This window comes from Dermacentor albipictus, chromosome 5 (genome assembly GCF_038994185.2).
Source record: "Dermacentor albipictus isolate Rhodes 1998 colony chromosome 5, USDA_Dalb.pri_finalv2, whole genome shotgun sequence".
Lineage (NCBI taxonomy): Eukaryota > Metazoa > Arthropoda > Arachnida > Ixodida > Ixodidae > Dermacentor > Dermacentor albipictus.
In genome coordinates, this window is record NC_091825.1 from 114778731 (window position 1) to 114798690 (window position 19960).

At 51.4% G+C, this 19960-nt stretch overlaps 1 protein-coding gene across 4 annotated transcripts in view; it reads left to right on the top strand.

Moving 5' to 3' along the window:
* Window positions 1-19960, top strand: part of Oatp30B (Organic anion transporting polypeptide 30B) — a 341602-nt gene that overhangs the window by 255613 nt on the left and 66029 nt on the right. For 3 of the 4 annotated variants that reach the window (XM_065454801.2, XM_065454804.2, XM_065454803.1), the window contains one exon: window positions 1117-1199. The exons of the other annotated variant lie outside the window; for it this stretch is intronic. The gene's annotated coding sequence lies outside the window, so the exon portion shown is untranslated. The remainder of the gene's footprint in view (window positions 1-1116; window positions 1200-19960) is intronic. 4 annotated transcript variants of the gene reach the window in all.

Consider the following 19960-nt stretch of genomic DNA (forward strand, 5'->3'; position numbering starts at 1 on the left):
GGAATACCATATAGAGTTGCTAGAAATTTCGTATCCCTGTAGATAAACCTTGATGTCTGTTTTGCGCTGCGCGCCGTGATACCGCATGAGCGATTTTGGCTACATATGCTGGAGTTTGTAAGCCGTTCTAATAGAACAAACGCGCACTCTTGTTCTCAAGGTGCTCATTGGCCGCACAGCGGAAGTGCGTGCGTCCGATGACGGCTTCTCTCCTTCACTCCCCATACCCCTCCCCACGTGTAGGGTAGCAAACTGGACTCAGTCTAGTTAATCTCCCTGCCTTTCCTTCTTCCCTTCTCTTTCTCTCCCTCTCTCTCTCTTTCTCGCTCGCTGGTGCGCGCACGACCTGGGCATGCAGCGGCCTCTCTCTCTCTCTCTCTCTCTCTCTTGCTGATGTGCACGACCTGGGCATACAGCGGCCTCTCTCCCTCTCTCTCTCTCTCTCGCTGGTGCGCGCACGGCCTGGGCATGCAACGGTCTCTCTCTCTCTCTCTCTCGCTGGTGCATGCACGGCCTGGGCATGCAGTGGTCTCTCTCTCTCTCTCTCGCTGGTGCGCGCACGGCCTGGGCATGCAGCGGGGAGCGTCGCCATGACGCGTTCTCTTCACGACTCGACGCCGCCGGCATCGGGAGCGCAACACAGGCGCGCGCGCTTCTAATTCGGGCACCAGACGCCGCCGGCGCCGCGATCTCCGATGGATATAGTATCAGTTGGGCGTCGTCCATCACCTTCCGAAGAGAGGGCTTCCGCCGTCGACCGCCGTGCAACGCGGGGAAGCATGTGCTCGAACGTTGCGTCGGCAACGGCGCTGCCCGATCGGAACCCCGTGCTTCCCTTCTTTTTTTAAATCTCCGTGTTTGCGTTGCTTTTGTTTTGTCGCGCTAAGACTTGCCTCCCGGAATTCCCGTCTAAATGCGCGACAAACGTTTATAGACGCCCCACGCCGTGGTGCGCACCGTATATGATGAACCGGCGTCGATACTTTTTTTTTTTTTGCACTCGATGGTATTTACTCGGTTGCCCTTGCAAACATGCCTTGTAAATTTATTTATTTATTTATTTATTTATTTATTTATTTATTTATTTATTTATTTATTTATTTTCTCCCTTTACAGCGAAGCTGTTATCCTCCAGTTGGTCGGGAGTTTTCCTGGCGTGCTTACCCAAAAAAGAAACGGCAGCTGGGAAACTGGTTTGTGTGAGTTTCTGCGGAGCAGAATTATGTTTTCCCGTATGTTCCGATTACAATCCGACGCTATCATGTCTGCAGGTTGCGTGTAAGTCGTACTTTACAAATTTTCGCACTCATTTTACTTTGAGAAGTTGTATTACTTCAATAACGAACTCGCGCTGTAGGAGGAGGGCCTACAAAGATGGAGTATATGTACTGTGGTAACGGAACCGCCACCTAGCTTGCGCGGCCGCTCAAGACAGACCTTAAACGGCTCCTGGAAGAGGGCTTTGCCTTTCAGCTTCCGCACAATACATTCATGTGTTCTCGCGTATTCGAACAGCAGTTCGAAACTATCATGCCTGCAGCTTGTGTGTAAGTCGTACCGTACGTATTTTCTGAAAGAATTAACTTTTAAACGTTAATTTTGTTCAATAACGCGCTTGGCGGACGGCCTAGAAGAATAAGGCTGTACGCTGCACTTCCGCACACGTGCGTGCTCGCGTGACGTACGCGTGACGTACGCGTGACGTACGCGTGACTTCTGGTGATGCTGCTTGTGCAACATCGTCTAAGGTCAGTTAGGGGGGAGGGGGGGGTACTTGTTTAACGTCCGCATCAACTTCGCCGTTCGTCCACTTTAACGGGGTGGAATAGAGGCCTTTTTTTTTTTCTTTTCCTTCATGGCGATTACATTTTACAGCGTCCCGTCAGCTCAGCCTCCATACTGAACCTGGCGTGGCTGGTGCCCAAACTCATCGCCTCGGAAAACTCGTAAATACGTACATTATGGCCAGCAGAGAGTTTCAAAAGCCCCACGGATACATATGTGTGCCGGTCAGGGAAAGAGGCCAAGTTTGGAAGACGCGTACCAGCCGCGCAACTGGTCCGACTTCGTAATTCGGTAAACAATGCGCGGAATTAAGGGCGGCTACGAAATGTTTGGCTGATCGATGTATTGATCAACCGATCAATGTTTACGTCCGAAAGCGACAGGACGGCTGTGACAGACGCAGTAGTGCAAAGGTCCGTATTGATTATGTCTGGCTCTCTTCAACTGGCGCCCAAAGCTCGATACGCAAGCATTTCCGCATTCAACCATGAATGCTTCAATGCATAAAATCGCGTTTTGTTAAAAGAGAAGTAAGTGGAAAACCAGTGCATTCTTTGCAGCGAGTTTGATGGCGCATATCTCCGAACTGGTGCCATTCTAGAAATTCATTGCAAGTGGTAGATACGCCTTGCAAACTCGGCGGCTACGATTCGTAAATGGGAGTATGTGCCGTGTAATGTAATTAATTCATTAGTTCATTAGTCATGTTTATTAATTAGTTGAATATCTGTTTCGATTTCTTGTGCGAGTGAAGTCCGCCTCTATGAGCAGTTCAGCTCAAGCACTGTGGAATTGTGTTATCAGCAACGGGTGATTTTTAAAAATTCCGGAAAGCTTATAAATGATCACCCCTTATATTGAAACGCATGCAGTCCTTTACACGGTGGGAGGCCTATTCAGCGCCGAATAAATTTTTTTGACTTCCACACATGCCAGGTGGACGTCTGACGTGGCTGTGGCGTTCGGCACGTTGCAGCAAGAGATCGCAGGTTTGTTTCTCGGCTGAAACTAGATAGATAGTAACATACATACATACATACATACATACATACATACATACATACATACATACATACATACATACATACATACATACATACATACATACATACATACATACATACGGTTCTTGAATTAGATCGAACTTCGCTAAAGGTTAATGAAAGGGATGCGGTTCATTTAATCCGATATAATGCCCGTCTATCTCACATCGTATATATGTACAGCGTTGGGACCTGAATTCATGTCTTTAGGAATAATATATATATATATATATATATATATATATATATATATATATATATATATATATATATATATATATACATATATATATATATATATATATGTGTGTGTGTGTGTGTGTGTGTGTGTGTGTGTGTGTGTGTGTGTGTGTGTGTGTGTGTGTGTGTGTGTGTGTGTGTAGCCTTGTGTAGCCTTGTGCCGTAAGTGACGTTCACCTTAATGGGAGGGGGGGCTTAAACCTTAAGCCGTAAACCGCATTCTGGAGATGGATCGCCGCACACCTTCAACTTGCATAGCGCGTCGAGCCGTCGTGGCACGTGTATGCTACGCACCGGACGCGTCTCGAGTCCGTAACGTTCGTGTCGTCAAGATCAGTGGCCCCCTGCGGAAACTGGTTCTCGTCTGAACCGTCATTGCGCGATCTTTTCCTTACTGTTCATTTTTCTTTCGTGTTCTCCTTCATTCTCGCGATACCCGACGTCCAGTCAGTGAGGAAGGTCATTAGCGCGCGGTTATAGCTGGTCGGCGGCCGACCGGCTTTTGCTAACTCTTCGTCCACGTTGGCGTGTTCGCGGCGAGTCCCTCTTATGACGTCACCGCCGCCTCCCGCCTCGCTCGGGTTGACGGCCAGCGGGCGCAATTCACAATCACCGCCACATTACCAGAGCGCGTAGCAGTCCGCGCTCCTATCACTCCGGAAGCGAAGCTTCGGCCATCCACCGCGCGTAAAAAAAAATCTCTCTCTCTCTCTCTCTCTCTTTCTCTCTCGCCCGTTCCTTATCTCACTCGTGGAGCGATGGCCATGCGAAATGGCTGGCCGGCCCTATAGCGGACCGGCCGACCGGCTTGCGTCCCTAATGGTCTTACTGCTGCTATTGCTGCTTCTTACTATGCATTCAGCCTTTCCTCGCGTCCCGTGCCGTTCCCATCTTCTTGCTGCTTTATTATTTCTTGCCTTTTGTTTGTTTGTTTGTTTTGTTTTGCCGCTTCGAGCGAGTGTCGGCGCTAACTAACCTCTCGCTGCTCGTTGAAGTTCGTTGGTCTCTCAGCGTGTATTTTTCGCGCTTGATTGCTTTCCTTCCTTCCTTCCATTCTTTCTTTCTTTTTTATATTTCTTTCTTTCTTCCTTTCTCTCTCTCTCTCTCTCTTTCTTTCTTTCTTTCTTTCTTTAACAATATCGTCTCAGCGCGCTGCGGACTTGCTCTGTGGTTACATACGCATTTAAAAACTTTCAATCGTCCAACCGCTTCCGTAAATATAACGAAAAAAGTTACATTTCGTGCACCGCGCAAGACATGTGCGCACTTTATTCTGCAAAAAAAAAAGTTTATTTTGTATTTTCTTTCGTGCATTTCTCGTACGTATGTACGCGATACGTTATCGTCGCGGGCTTCCTATTCCACGCGACTCCGCGATGGGGCCATTAACGATGGACGTTATCATAATAGCTGCCGAAAATTATGCTCGTGCGCATAGACTCTCGTCACTATTTAAGTTTCGTCGGTGGGCTTCAAATGCGCTCGCGCCGACTAGGAGGGGTGGGGGGGACTGTTGCGGCCTGCATGCATGTTGTAGCGTTGATCCTCGCTGAACAGACATCGCGACGGCATACGGGATGTGTCGCGGTTTTACAGAATTTCATTAAACGAACCTCGCGACACATACGCTGCAGTATATAATCGTTCTCGGAATTCGGAACACGGGTACGCGTCCTTATACTGCGTTTAACTTTCTTACACTCTGGCCAGTTTCGTGAGCTTTGCAATCGGGGTCGGGTCGCTGGCTCGCAAATTACAAATAGCAGAGCACTGCGCCAATCGGACTGCGGGTCCCGATGCCCACCGCGCGTTGTTATTTATGCGAAGCGAAATCGCGGGTTCGGGATCGCAGTGCGCGCTGCTATATCGCCTTCTCCTATACTTAAACGGTGATTTCATAGGCTCTCTCTCTCTTTCTTCCCCTTCCCCCATCTTTCATCGCCCCCATCCCTCTCCCATGTGTAGGGTAGCAAACCGGTTAAGCTAAACTAGTTAACTTCCCTGCCTTTCCTTCTCCACTTTTTCCTTCCTTCCTTCATAGGCTTGGATTAGTGCAGTGTGCTGCCCGAAAGTCCCCTTTCCGCTTTCCTGCGCTCATAAGGCACGGACCCAGCGAGCCGGCAACGGCGAGCGGAGACCCGCGCCGAGTAACGGCGACTTCGAGGCCGAGTAACGGCCCTCGTCGGGGCGCGCGAGCGCCCAACTGCAGGCATAAATAAAGTTTATCCAATCCAATCCAATCCAATTTCCGCTTTCCTACCTCTGCAGACAGGCACAGGGAAAGGAGACGCTGGCGGTTTCGAAAGGCGACACTGTGTCGACCCGGCGGCCACTCCGTAGTGAGAAGGCAAAAAAAAAAGGGGGGGGGGGGAGGATATGGTTACGGCACTCCGGCTATATGTATACGGTTGGCCCCGTTTCTCGCTTGGACGCAACGTAGCGTGACACGATGTTGGCGCGGAGCGCGAAAACCCACTCGGTCGTTATATATGTGCACGATAAGTATATATGCCTCGCCCTAACTGTGTTGCTGGCACCACCGCGGAAGCCGGGCAGTTTGTTACAACATCGTTGCGACAGTCCGTGCGCACAGGAAGGGCTTCGCGCGCGAGGCGAGCGGCGGAGAACCCGCGGAAACGATTTCTCTCGACGTTCGCTGCAGTCCTCTGCTCGTGTATACTGTAGTGTGTAATACGTGGTGCCCTATAGATTGCGCAGTGCTTCGAGACGAATTTGCCGGATCGTATATATATTGTGCACCGCGGGGGGATTCGTCGTAAAAGTTGGTGCCATTGCGAGGTCGCTGCAATACGTATAGCTAGCTGTATGGTGTTTCTGCAATCTCCGTTAATACGCGGTTTGCTTTGTGTGTATACATATGCGAGAGTATGTTTTATCTACGACGCTCAGGACCGCGCGAGCGCATTAGTATTATTTTGATCCTCTCTCTCTCTCTCTCTCTCTCTCTCTGTTTGCGTGCTTGAGACTAAGAAGTCGTTGTGAGCACTGCTTTCCGATCGCCCGCACAAGTTTAGAAGGAAGAGTTGAGAGAGGAGCGTGAAATTATATCGTGCACTGATTACAATCGAATTGAATGCAGCTACACCGAATAGAAAGATATATTCATCTCCATGTGTACACCTTACTAAAGAAAGCTACTCTTGCCGTGAGAAGAAGCGTCTCGGTAAACCTGGAAAGACGAAAAAAAAAAAAAAACCCGGGTACATAGTTGGGCTGTGTTGAGAGAGAGAGAGACAAAGAGGAGGAAAGACAGGGAGGTTAGCCAGTGTAAGTACTGGCTGGCTACCCTGTGCTGGGGAAAGGGGTAAAAGGAGTAAAAGGAGAAAGAAGAAGAAGAGGAGAAAAAATGGCTGTGGCTTAGGTAAGGTTAAGCCCAGGATGCGAAGCATACTAGCCTTTATTTTAGTTGTTGAACCACTGTTTAGCCTGGTGAACTGCTGTTGCTTGGCTATATTTGGTTCGGCTAGACGAAGAAACAACTCATGCATTACTGCTTCGCCTTCAAGAGTGGAACGCGATAGCGTTCCCGTCGACCCGCCAAGGGGTGTAAGACAATGGGCTACAGGGCAGCGACTACGCGCCCCGCATTGGACGCGGTGAGCGTCGAGCAAAGCAGCGTTCGGCGCGGCAACGAAATGTGCGCCTGAGCAAGAGACGCACGCCTTAGAAGCAGCTCGTTTCTAAGGCAACACCGCATTCACTAGAGGCGCTTTTGTACCGCTTTGAAGCATCGTACTCGTGGCTCTGTGGTAGCGTCTCCGTCCCACACTCCGGAGACCCTGGTTCGATTCCCACCCAGCCCGTCTTGCAAGAGTTGAGCCAAAGCCACTTCTCCTCTGTCGTGACGTCACGGTGTCACGTGGTTTCAAGGCGACACCGCCGCGCCTGAGGAGCTGGGTTGAGCTCTCGTAATATGCTTCGCATAAAAAAAATTAAGGAAATTCACGCAGTACCGCGATACTACGCGATACAACACTCAAAGGGCTGTGTTGAAGTGTTTGCACTAGCTCTCCGCGACATGGTTGACTTTGGCGGCGTCTGCTAGGCTTACAGTGTAAAATAATGTACACCCTTAGTTACTTTCGACGGTGTAAATTATTTTGCCGTGTAGTTTACTTTTTATCGGTGAAGACGTACTACACTGTATTCTGAAGGAGCCAGGGACTTACTGCTCCTCTCACAAGGGCACCCGAGAACTGCTTTGAACTCAGTCGTCTTTATCTCGAGGGGATGCACTCAGGTGTCGCACGGTCTCCCTTCCGCCGAGGAAGTTTTAATGGAGCTTCTTGGCGAAGGTAGTTCGAAGGCAGTGAGCATTATACGGCTGGACGAAGTGCTCTCGTTTCCAGACATCTAGCTACAGCAACGAAAAGAGAACCGCCCTAACAAAATTGTCGAAACGGTGTAGCTCACTTATAAGTTTTGACAATAGTCATTTGTTTTCTTTTTCCTGGCGTAATACAACATATAACGGAAGATCTTTCAGTCTCTCTCTAAGGGCATCAGCGCGTCACTCCAATGCTTCGCCGTGCCGCGTGGGGGGAAATGTCGTTCCGCCATTTCGTTTTTTTTATCCGCGCGCTTCGGGTGTGAGACACGCGTCACATTCGACACCAGCCTATAGGTAGCTCTTACCCGCCGTGGTTGCTCACTGGCTATGGTGTTGGGCTGATGAGCACGAGGTCGCGGGATCGAATCCCGGCCACGGCGGCCGCATTTCGATGGGGGCGAAAATGCGAAAACACCCGTCTGCTTATATTTAGGCGCACGTTAAAGAACCCCAGGTGGTCAAAATTTCCGGAGTCCTCCACTACGGCGTGCCTCATAATCAGAAAGTGGTTTTGGCACGTAAAACCCCAAATATTATTATTATAGGTAGCTCACCGCGAACACTCACAACCCGCACGATTTCGCGGCACACGAACACAACTCGTGTAAGGTCAGTCGCGCACCGATCGAACAACGTGCACCCGCCCACGCGCCAAAGCAAGAGCGCAGTGTGGCCAGCATCGCTTTCATCATCGCTATGTATGCTTGGAGAATGCAAGTCTTGCGGCAACGTATAGAACTTTCTTGCTGCGATTTTATTAGATTGTGTACTGCGCATACTACTACTACTAATAAAAAAAAACTATTTGTATATTGCTTGAAGGGCAAGAACTACACGCGTGAAAATTTGCACGCGGAGATTTAAGCGCAGCAGTGGTGCCGTTCGTGTCGCATGCCATTGCGGCTCCCGTGCTTGCACTGTTAACCGGTTTACACACTTAACACCCTTAAAGGTGTGTACCGAGTCTATAATTCACTCCCTCACAACCTTGCGGGTGTAAGGGTCGGAGTTACAGACCTATTTGCACCCTTAAGTCTATAAATCGGATTGTAGTGTGTACTGTGCCGTGTGACGCTCTCGCGACTCCCTTGTCGTAAATCAGGGCAGTTTCACGCTCGGCGGAGTCCCGAAGTTTGCTGTCTGTCTGCAGACAGGCAGCAAACGTCAGGAAATCTTGCCGGCCTTTGGGCTCATCACGTGCTGTGTCATGCACGGACAGAGCCGGTATTTGGTACAACTGATAATGTGTTGCAACGAAAGCAAAGCTCACTCGCTGTGTGACATGCTGTGCGACTAATGCCGTATAGCACGTGTCAGAAAGAGAGAGAAAAAAAACAAAGAAAGAAGGAAAAAAAGAAAGAAAGAGAAATACCTAGCAGCTTACATTTGGATATTTGCTCGCCACGGTAAGCAAGGTCGTTGGCAGCGCGCCACGCCGTGCGGCACCTAACCACCGCCCTGTCACTGATGTATTAGTCACCTGCGTGTCAGCGAAGCCGTAATTGCGTCAGGAGCGAATAAGTATACGAATACAGCGGGAGCAAGAAGTCAGCCTTGTGGCGCATGTACCAACAGAGAAGTACCGAGAGGAACAGATGACACACGGCGAGGTTGAAGCTTCGTTTTCCTGAAATGGACGCGAGCGTATCGAGCCGAAAGTCGAATCGACCCAGGCCAACCCTACCGCCTTTGTAGAAGCGGTTTGAGCGAGTCAACCCGGAACTCTCCTCGACGATCGCTCGGGCCCGACCCGCTAGGGTTTACATTTACCCGACGTCCGAATTTCGGCCGGACAAGCATACTCGACCTGACTTTCTCAGGTTCACACAAACGCTGCAATGGTAGCGTCGTGTCATCTGTCCAGGGTCTCATTCGGGCCGTGTGTACACTTTAGCGGTATAGTTAAGTCTTTCGAGCCCTCCTTCTTCATTCGAGACGGGCAGTGTCGTTACCATTTCGCTGACAGGACCCGTAATATTCACTTCGCCGAACTGCATGTAGTTGCTGAGGCTATATATGATACGACCAGACGCACACTCGTGCATCGAAGTATACGGTCATGAGAACGATAACGAGAAGCTGCAGTAACGCACGCTGTTCCGAAATGTCAACTACAGCACAAGGCCGGTGCACTTCGATCATTGACGTCATGCTACCTTGCCCTGCTGCCATAGAACACAATGGGGACGCTCCCGAGCAAGCTGCGGTGATTTCGACATCACCGCTTTCGTCACGGCGGGCTTGGCAATGGAACTTTCGGTCCAAGCAGCATCACGTCACAATGCAGAGTGCACAGGCCTGCTATCTACAGGAGGCGTTGGCTGTTCACGCGCCCACGTGCTCGATTGGCGCTGACGAGGTTCTTTAATTTTTGCCATTATATGATTATGTTTAGACACGCCGTGGTTGCTCAGTGGCTATAGTGTTGGGCTGCTGAGCACGAGGTCGCGGGATGGAATCCCGGCCACGGCGGCCGCATTTCGATGGGGGCGAAAACACCCATGTACCTAGATTTAGGCGCACGTTAAAGAACCCCAGGTGGTCGAAATTTCCGGAGTCCTCCGCTACGGCGTGCCTCACAATCAGAAAGTGGTTTTGGCACGTAAAGCCCAATAATTTTTTTTTGTTCTGTTTAGTTGGCCCGCATTGCCTTGGATTTTTACGTGCACATTTTGTCCTGCGCACACGGACGCCCGACCGCGCAAAACGCCCAACCCTGGCGCGTTCCCGCGGAGGACGCGAAGCGACCTTGAAACCGGCGCAGCAGCTGCAGTGCCGCCGGAAGCAGCGCCGGCGCAGAGGCGTCGACGTTGGCGGGCTTGCGCTCATAACGCCACTGGTGCATAGCCAATTGCGTAGCGAGGCAGATGACGTTCCTTTGCGGCGCACGGAGAGAATGGAAGCGTCGGAGAGGGGGGTGGGGGGGGTGGGGTGGGGGGTTGATGGAAAAGGGGTGAAAGGGCTTGGCCGTTATGTCGTGCATGCATACCGCTCTTCAATCAGCGAGATGGCGGCCATGGCTATAATGACGGCACATCGTCGTCGCCCCAAACCGGCGCATGTGCTCTGCATGCGGTGATGAGAAAGCGCGCGCCCGCGCGTCGATTTGACGAGCCCGCGATGCCCATCGCGCGGTGCGCACCGTGTGCATATATTACCGCGCGTGTATAGTCAAAGCTACGCACGTCACTGCGGCGTTCGTTGAGCGGTGGCTCGGGGATGGGCTCCGGGCGCCTTGCCGCGTCTCTTCCTTGGCTTATGTGCCAGCGTGGGATCAAAGCGAAAGTCTCTCTTTTTTTTTTTTCGTCGTCGTATATTCACCTTTTCTCGGTAAACTTTCCTTTGTTCATATACCACGCTCTCCCGTGTAAGCGTGCCCCTTGTTGTCTTGTTTTTCGTTACCCTCTCATATTTTATTCGCGAGCGCAGCGTTGTGTTCGCTATGCAAACACACCGCCCGCGGACTTCAACGCCGAAAACATTCTCGGTTGGTTCCTTGTCTCCGCAAATGGTCTCTCGCGAAGCACGCGGATTTGAATTTTTGAAACACGCGGCAGCGGTCGCTCTGTTTTGCAGACTGGGGAGGTCGCCCCCACGGTGAAGCTATGGCGGTATCCAGAGCTCGGCGCGGGTCTTTTCGTTTCTAAACAAGTAAACAAAAGGAAGACGGATGATCCGCCCGGGAAACAGGGTCCCTCGCTCCCGTCTTTCACCGAGGTCAGTGCGGTTGGCCTTTCCGAGTTGTTGCCGTTGCTGCCAGGTCGTTTCACCACAGGGCACATGCATGCCGCTTGTTTCGAAAGTTTTGGGAAGCGAATGCGAATGGAAAGCTCGCTTGCATAATAAAGGAAGCCAAGGTCGCCCTCTGCGGCGTATGCTGCAGTAGCCGGCTGGCTTTTGCGAGGCTTGCGTGTATGCATATATACTTCGCGTTTTCATCCTGCTCTTTCTCTGATGGGCTGAGCTCACTCTGAATTGTCGTGTATAGCTACCTGCGCTGAACACAGCTTATAGAGGAGCGTCTCGTCGGGTATCGTTGCGTATCGTTTGATTTATTTCGAGGCGCTTAGAAATGTCGACATTTATTGTATCGCCTCCACGAAGCATACGTTGTTCGATGATCCAGAGAATGCTAACTTCCTCCCTATAGCTTCTGCCGCTTGGCGAGCAAGTCGGCATAATCTGTTCCGGTGGCACTATACGTTTAACCTTCGCAGTTGATCGCGACCTTGTTGTGTTTATTTCTCAATGCTGCTGATATAAATGTGACAAAGAGCTCCGAATGGTTCCGTGTAACCGACTGCTGTGACGTCTTGCTGAACGAGGGCCCGCACGTTCGTCATATCCACCCTAGCTTCCGGTTTATAGCTCCTTATTCCAGCGGTTACGGAATGGTCTTGTTGATCTATACTCGAAGAGTCCATACGAACAACTCGTGTATGTTTCGTCTGGGCTCACTGTAGCTTACTTACCCAGGCTTTATAACCACCTAAGGGAGTCCTTATCTGCCCACGCATCCGTCAGCGTTTCCTCAGTAATTGACCAACGAGGGCAGCCTTTACAGAGCCAACGCTTTGTCAACGACAGTTGTTAGGACAAGGAGTCTCTTGTAGACTCTACAGACTCGTCTGTGTGAGGTTTATGCATTTCGTCTATACAAGAGTTATTGCTCGCCAGCAGACCGCAGTCAGCGGCAGCGACAGTGCCGAAACTGCGGCAACGTCACCTAGACGTGCGCTTCTCTACGCATTTAGTGTAAATCCAACATAGCGACCCACACTGACACACTTATTCAACACAGAAAAAAAAGAAAGAAATAAATGAAGTTCCGTGAGGTAAGCGTCAACGTAGCGCATTGCGCCTTCACAACGCTACGCGGTAAACGTATCTTCTCGTGGCGCTTAACGAAGGATATATTAACGGAACAAGAGGAAATAAACAACGGCGCACGACGGTGAATCAAGAAGAAAGAAAGCAAAGAAGAAAACAACACGATAAAGAAGCTCGTCTGCCGGCCTTCCTTGATTGAATAACTCTCTCATTCAGCCATGAAAGTTATAGCAGGGCTTCTTCCCACGCTTCGGCCCCCCGTCTTCCCTATAACACTCATTCCGGGCGCGGCATTATCCGCGCGCTATCCGCGAAAGGGACGACGCGTAGGCGGAGAACGTACGGTGTGTATACTGTGTGCGCCTCGGAAGCAAGCTCCCACGCGATGCATCGCCTCGCATTATTGAGTACATGCCTTTTTCTCCGCCGTTCCAGACTCCCTCCTCCTCTTGGTCTCTGATTCTCTCTCTGTCCCTATATACGTGCGTGTGTATTTCTTCCCTTTTTTCCCCCTTTATTTTACCTCGTTAACCTGGAACGTACATGTGGCGTCTTTCTCCCGCGGTATCTTGAGCGCTGATCGTCGCAAATGCGTCCTCTCTCTCTCTCTCTCTCTCTCTCTCTTGTTTTATTAATACCCGTAAACAACGCGGGCCATTAGGCGAAAGATGGAGCACGTGTGGGGCTCCGTTGCCGGCGTCGCCAGGGGGACACACCTCCGCGCGCCTCTTTCCCTCAATCCTCCCACGTGGTGCTCGCGCCGTTATGTAGGCTCTGCGATTTATTTATCGCCGCCAAGCGCAATCTATGTGTGCAGTGCCTGCGCGTGGGCCGTGGGTCCTCTCCTGAGAGATTCGTTATTCATCTTACGAAAGTGCATCGTCTGCATCGTCTCCCGGAACCCAGACAGAAGCCACTTTGCGGTATAAACTATAGAGTGCGCTAGTATAGTGCATACGGTGATATAGCTGGCGTCGGTAATCAGCGCTAGTTTACGTGCATGCTCTCCCTTTCTTGTGTGTATGAGAGAGGGAGTGTTTTCCTATACGTGATTTGGATTCAAATCCGGGTATATACCTCCTGGTTTCCAGTTGCATTGCTTCATTCACAAGCGCATACTTCGTTGACTCGCGGAGCTAAACGTCTTTCCCGTGCGAAAAAAAAAAAATTGCTATAGGAATTCTGTGCCATCGCCGAGCTCAACAGGCAGATCGAGGTCCACTGCAGGGTGCTATGCACCCAACAGTGGAACGAGGCCTGCAACGAAGCCGACGGACAGATGCACAAGGGCAAGACGTGGAACATGCTGCGGCACCTCCTCGACGAAACCAAGACCAAGGGCCACCAACAAAACAACCTGGCCAGGATCCTACACAAGGCGATCTGCGAACACGGGGAGGACGAGGTCAAGAGGCGCTTGGACGCCAAGTACCTACCGACCACCCCCACGGAAAGACACCCAGATTACCAAGGAAACGAGAACGAGACGCTAGACCGAGACATCCAGACGTGGGAAGTCAGAATTGCCCTGCAGGATCTCAATGGCAGGTCCGCCGCGGGTCCCGATCGAGTGACCAACAGAGCGCTCAAGAACCTCAACGAAGCGGCCATCGAAGCGCTCACGAACTTCTACAACAAGTGCTGGCAAGAAGGAAGGCTGCCCAAGCAATGGAAAGCAGCCAAGACGATCCTCATCCCCAAGCCTGGCAAGCCGCCCAACATAGAGAACCTCAGGCCGATCTCGCTGACTTCGTGCGTGGGAAAGGTCCTCGAGCACGTTCTCATGAACAGGTGGCAGCGTTACCTGGAAGAATCGGAGCTTTACCCAAATTCCATCATCGGGTTTCGTAAGAAGCTCGGGACGCAAGACGCCATGATCTTACTGAAGAACGAGATCATCGACGATATGACGGGCACCAATGACAACAGAGCCATACTCGGGCTGGACTTGCAGAGCGCCTTCGATAAAGTGAGGCACTCGGCTATCTTGGCCCAAGTATCCAGGCTAAACATGGGCAGAAGGACTTACCAGTACATCAAAGACTTCTTGACGGAACGGACCACCGAAATCTGCGCGGGAGACCTGAAGCTCGAAGAGAAGAAGCTGGGCAGCGTGGGAACTCCGCAGGGCTCGGTGATCTCCCCGCTACTCTTCAACCTCGTGATGATCGGGGTGGCCAACCGGCTAGAAAGAGTAGCGGGAGTCCGGCACACCATCTACGCCGACGACGTTACGCTATGGGTACCGGGAGGAAGCGACGGACACATCAAGACAACGCTGCAAGAAGCGGTCAACGCCATCGCGGAGCAGCTGGGCGGGTCTGGACTCGTATGCCCTCCGGCCAAGTCAGAACTGCTGGTGATTCCACCGACAGGAGCGGGCAGGAAAAGAAAGAATATGGAAGCCAAGTACGAGCGTCCCAAGATTACGATCAAGACAGCGGGAGGACAGGTAATACCGGAGGTCGAGAAGATTCGAGTGCTCGGGCTGCTCATCCAGCGAAACCGTGTTAACGGTGAAACGGTCAACAAGTCCGTGGGCAAAGCGGCCGCGGCAATGAGACTCATCAAGAGGGTGTCCAACAGAAGAGCGGGGATGAAGGAGGAGAGCCTGACTAGGCTCGTTCAATCCTTCGCAGTTAGCCACATAACGTACGTTGCCGCCTTCCACAACTGGAGGCCGAGCGAACGTAACAAGATAGACGCCACCATACGCAAGGCGTATAAGGCGGCACTCGGCCTCCTCGGGAGCACGAGTACCGAAAAATTCATGGCGCTGGGAGTCCACAACACGCTGGACGAAATAGCCGAAGCACAGAGAACGGCGCAACTCGAGCGTCTCTCTGAAACGAGAACCGGAAGACAGATACTGCGGGACCTTGGCCTCGAGCCGAGGGAAGCCAACCAGCAGGAAGACGCACCTATACCGGATAGCATCAACAGAAAGCTCAGGGTCTACCCGATCCCGAGGAACGTGAACCCCGAGCACAACAAGGAGCGGAGGTTGGCGAGGGCCAGGGCTCTCGTGGACCTCCACGCCAGAGAAGAAGGAGCCGTCTACGTGGACGCGGCGGAGTATCGAGGGAGCAGCGACGCATACGCGGTGGTGGCTGTCGGGGCATCGACGGGTGCAACGAAGACTGCGGCGAGCGTCCGGACTTGAGAGGCACACCGGGCGGAGGAGGTGGCCATCGCCTTGGCCATCTCCGACCCCGGATGCACTACAGTGTTGTGTGACTCTAGAACGGCAGTGAAGAACTACGCCAAGGGTAGGGTATGTAGTGAGGCCGCGCGCATACTGCGCAAGGCCGAACACATCGAACACAAAAGACCTGTGGTGATCAAGTGGTTTCCGGCCCACATGGGCAGTGACGTGTCGGAACGCGGGAACGTGAACCACAACGAGACGGCCAACTCAGCCGCGCGAGGACTAACCAACCGCGCAGCTGCAAGCACGGCCGACTCGGAGTGTTGGTCGCGGTGCAGTGCCAAGGACAAGATGACCACCTTCAACGAAATAGTGAAGTGGTACAGACTTAACAGACAGACTATGCCGCCACCTCATCCGGGGCTTACCCGGAAGGAGGCAGTGCTATACAGGCAATTACAGACGGGGTCCCTGCTGCACCCCGGTGCTAGCTAAGCACGTGTGTCCGAGCGTGTACGCAAGTGACGTTTGTAGACTGTGCGCTAAGGAGAGAGCCACCGCGGCCCACATCCTTTGGGACTGTAGTATAAATCCGCGTGAAGCCAGCGAGAAGACAACGATCCCGCCGCAGCTAGAGGCTGCAACGAGGAGTTATGACCAAGAGACACAACTCAAGGCCGTCCAGCAGGTCTCGGCAGCTCTAGAGAGGCAGCGACCGCGCGAAACCGAGGAGAAGGGAGCAGCACCCCCAGGAAGGGGGCGGCGACCCTCTCGGATCCCCGGAAGTAGCGAGGCACGCAGACCTCGAGGAGCACAATGCACGAGACTAGGGTGCCTCGATGCCTGCCCGCGGCGGGCAGGCATCGAGGCACCCTACACGAGACTGACGTAGTGGCCGCGTCGCGGTGAAAGCTTGTCCTCCCTACGTGGAGGGAGCCTAACCGACTCTGCAGGCATTTTCACTAAAGTTGTTCTCTCTCTCTCTCTCGCCATTCCCATTGCGTTTTTGTTGCCCTCGGTATAGACTTTCTCTTGAGATTCAATTGAATGTTATTTATGGTTATTTTTTCTCCCCTTCTTTTTTTTTAAGGGTTGGAGCTACGAGAAATTTCGTAGTGGAGGGCTCCGCGGATTGATTCTGACGCCCTGGTGTTCTCTACTGTGCGCTTAAATCTTATGGTACACGAGCGGTTCTTGCATTCCGTCATCGCTAGGCGGCCGTCGCAGCATGGGAGTCGAACCGGCAACCTCGTGCTTTGAAGCTGAGCCCCCCGTAGCCACTGAGTCAAGGAGACGGGTTTCTGTGGCGCTGACTACTAAAGATTAGAAACAGTTGAGGTTTAGTAAAGTCTCGTATGGGCACTGCAGGCTTTGAGCAGCGCCATAGTGGCTTAGTTTGGGCAGTCTGCGCTCTCTAAGAAAGAAAGAAAGAAAAGAAGAAAGAGAACGAAGCGGTTACTAACAAGGATGGTGGCGATCTGTCATTGCTAAGTTCTTATGAAGTAACGTGTTGCAACTTGCGACTAACGTGGATGTTACTTAATGCAACCAGCTCGTCGAAATGGCAGCTGTTCGGTGGCACATTCACTTTGGCTATTTCTCGTGTGTGTTCCCCCCCCCCCTTTCTTTTTGTGCTTTCTGAGTTCTAGCCCGTCGTAACTTGTGTTCTAGCATTCGATTAGGAAACTGGTCACTGTTGTTTAAGCACGCCCCTAGGAGCCCTTTGCCTCATTCTCGCCGTTTTGTCTCGGAAGGAAGCGGCGTCAAACTAATAACCTAGCGCGTTAGCACGAGGGATGTCGCTATGTATAAAGAAGACAGGTCAGAGCTTTTGTTTTCTCGCTAAGACCCCCTAAAAGCTTGACCAAGCCATCCACTTAGTTTCCGCGAATGCAACTCTTATTTAGTAGCGCCCCATGTCGACACTTTGTCAAAAGCCCCTCCATCTCAATTTGGCCCTTTTTTCTTCAAATATTTCTTTCGTTCTTTCTTTTTTTCTTTTCTTCAGAAATTCAGCGAGGACATGAGCGCGGTTTCTTTTCCTGCGAAGGAAATGTCCGTAAAGATAGCGCTGCCAGCTCGCATCTGCTTCGTGTGTGGTAACGCGTGCGCGTCTCTCTCTCTCTCTCTCTCTCTCTCTCTCTCTCTCTCTCTCTCTCTCTCTCTCTCCATTCACGAAAGCGGCGCGTGTATGACCTCGTACACTTTCGGCGGCTACGACCGGCTGGTCTCCTAGCGGGAGGTCTCGTTAAATCAGCGTTTGTGCACGCGCACATATGTTCTATTTTGGCGTTTCAGCGCCCAAAAGAAGAGTACGAAAAACGTTCGTGGAAGCGAGAATGGAGATATTAGTATGAGTTGCCTTGCAGCGTACGGGGAATGTGCGAATGTATTTCTATAGAACCGAATCGCGTTACGGTGGTGCCGGATGACACGCGCGAATCGAATCGAGACGGTGTCGAATCTGGTACGAACTGAACAGTGGTAGCGCAAAAGCGAGTACGAGTCGAATAGTGCTGCCATCGAATCGTATCGAATTGGAATCGTATGGAGACTCACCAAATCGGATAGTGAGAACACCTAATTAAGTAATGGTGACTGGAATAGTATAAGGATCAAGTACAAAGATGTCACCGAATCACATTGGAATCAAGTGATGACGCACCAAATCTAAGAGCGAGGGCACTGAATTGAACAATGATGACGTTGAATCAAAATCGAATGTAGGGATACCACCTAGCTGAATAGACAGAGAGAGAGGAGAGGGGAAAGGCAGGGAGGTTAACCAGAGAAAAAGATCCGGTTTGCTACCCTACGCTGGGGAGGAGGAGGTAAAGTGGTAACAGAGTAGAGAGCTGAATAAGAATCGCAAAAGATGACGCCGAGTTTAGTGTGAATTGAAAATGGCGGCATGGAAAATGGTGGCACCGAATCGAATAGCGAGGACCGGTGATTGAATAATGACGACGTTTAATCAAATAGGAGTCGAATAGCCATATTTTCGAATCGAACGTCAATTCGAAACAATGGCACTGAATCGAATACGCGTCGGTCATTTGGCTCCATCGCGTCGCATGGGCGGGGCTGCTCGTCGAACTCTGCCATCTAATTACGCTCACCGTTCATTTTATAGTTTTAAAAAGCTCTGCGTATAGAAATTAGTAGAGCCCAGAAACGATGCAAAGGAAACAAACACGGATTATATAGTCTAGTCTGTGTTCGTTCTTCTCTTGGTGTCTGAAAATTCCGCGATGTGATCGAATCCGTGGCGCGCCAGTGTTTTATTTTTTTTCTGCTCCACGCGTACGACCACGTGACCGTCGGCGTATAGGCGCAATGCCAGGAAGGTCGAAACGCGGAGGCACGTGACTTGGGTGCCGGTTTGTTGCTATCCTCTCCCTCTCCGTGAGGCCCTTCCCTATGCACTGCAACCATGCAGCGAGGTCCTTGGTCCGGTGGGCGTGGTGGGGGCGAAGGGTTATTACTCTATCGATCGGGTCGACGCATCGCTTTTCTCCGGTCTACGCCCACGTGTGCCAGGAACAAACAGAAGAAGCGGGCCCCGTGCTGCGTGGGCGAAAAACGAAGCGTAAAAAAAAATTGTAATAAGGAACACGAAGAACGAAGTGAAGAGGATAGGAAGAAACAAGTCGCGAGAGAGAACCCGCTCATGGTCGCGCCGTAAAATAAAGTCTGAAGGCTGCCTGCCGCACTTTGACCCACCAAAACCGGGCATCTCTCTGTGAAAGCACGTGTGTATGTGTGTGTGTGTGCGCGCGCGCGTTTTAGTGAAACACATTTATTTTATCTCGGCTGTGAGATATAGCGCAATTCTGTCACCGTGTCACATCGGCTTGGATTATTTAAAGAAGTGGACATTGAGTCGTACGATAAATCGGAGCGTGATCGCGCATAGCTACTAATTAACAAAGTTTGACTAATTCACTCTTTTACCATGCACTTTACGTGTCCCATTTTCGCGAAATAAACGCCGATCACTAACGACGTTCTATCCGCTTCGCAGAAATCTCGTGCTTAGCGCCAACTGCTCCAAATAAAGAATAAAGATTTAGTTGCTGTCACTCGATCGCCATCTCATGTCGTGTTTCTTTTTTTTTTTTGTTCCAACCAGATGCTTCGCTCTATTATCACTTTTCGCCGCTGCGAGTCTCTCTCTCCCCCCTCCCCCCCTTGATTATTTTCCGGAGGGGGTTTCGCAAAGCCTATGTGAATGGCGGAACGGAGAAAACGTGGCGGAATCGCCTAGGAGTTCGCACTAGTAGGTTCAAGAAAAACTGCTGGAGTGGAAGACGCCTGTACCGGCTTATGGGCTCGGGTGAAGTCGGCGGCGGCCATCTTGCGGGGGGCAAGCAAGAATCAGCCTGCTGAGAGCTTCGCAGCGCTGTTCGCCGACTTTTTCCAGTGGTTTTTAACTGCTTAACTGATTTTCAAGTTCTAATGCAACACTGTGGGCGATGGGACGAGCCATATTGGAGGTCTCGGGATCGCAGATAGGACCTGAGTACTGGGGCATTTTCCCATTTTATCGGTATGAATATGCAG